Source organism: Gekko japonicus, unplaced genomic scaffold (assembly GCF_001447785.1).
Source record: "Gekko japonicus isolate JY-2015 unplaced genomic scaffold, Gekko_japonicus_V1.1 scaffold1453, whole genome shotgun sequence".
Classification (NCBI taxonomy): Eukaryota; Metazoa; Chordata; class Lepidosauria; order Squamata; family Gekkonidae; genus Gekko; species Gekko japonicus.
Genome location: NW_015167093.1, coordinates 30,189 through 31,084, shown reverse-complemented (window position 1 = coordinate 31,084; position 896 = coordinate 30,189). Strand labels below are relative to the sequence as shown.

Here is an 896-nt window from a genome sequence, read left to right as displayed (position 1 = left end):
CCGCGGCCCCGCCCCCGTTGCGCCCGACGCAGCTGCGTCACTTCCGGGTGACGTGCTCGCACGGCGCGGGCGCTCCCGGAGCAAGCCCGGGAGTCCCCGGCTGCGGCTTACGGTAGGACTTGGCAACCCTATCAGTTGTACAGGCAATCACCGTGTTTTGACCCAAGAATTTTCAATTATTTGTGCCCATTATAATCATGGACAAAATACACTGAATTAATCTTTACCTCCATTTTTCCCCAAAACATATATTTTGCAATTTGCTCTGAGAGTTTTGTGTTGCTCCCAGTAGTTTGGGTACCTAGAAAAAGATTAATGTTGAACTTTGCCTAATTGCACTACGTTCTCCATGATTGGTCTAACCCCGAAACAATATGATCAGTCGAACTGGTCTGCTTCTGTTGAAATGTAAGCAACCAAAAAAGAAGGGGAGCCAGTGTACAAGGACAGGAACAAAGCACAAAAAACTCTGACTAGAGATAACCAATATATAGAGATAACCAACACAGAGCCAGTTTGGTGTAGTGGTTAAGTGCGCAGATTCTAATCCGGGAGAACCGGGTTTGATTCCCCCACTCCTCCACTTGCACCTGGTTGGATGACCTCTGGGGCAAGCCGTAGTCCTGACAAGAGCTGTTCTTGAAAAAAGAGCAGTTTCTTTCAGAGCTTTCTTAGCCTCACCTACCTCACAGGGTGTCTGTTGTGGGGAGGGGAAGGGAAAGGAGTTTGTAAGCCGCTCTGAGACACCTTTGGGTAGTGCAGGGCGGGGTATAAATCCAATCTCTTCTTCTTTTACCTCACAGGGTGTCTGTTGTGGGGAGGGGAAGGGAAAGGAGTTTGTAAGCCGCTCTGAGACACCTTTGGGTAGTGAAGGGCGGGGTATAAATCCAATCTCT

General features: G+C 49.0%; 1 protein-coding gene across 1 annotated transcript in view; it reads left to right on the top strand.

Annotated features, from left to right (window-relative positions):
- The window catches only part of SPTY2D1 (SPT2 chromatin protein domain containing 1), a 21,646-nt gene that overhangs the window by 18,088 nt on the left and 2,662 nt on the right, over positions 1-896 (top strand). The window lies entirely within an intron of this gene.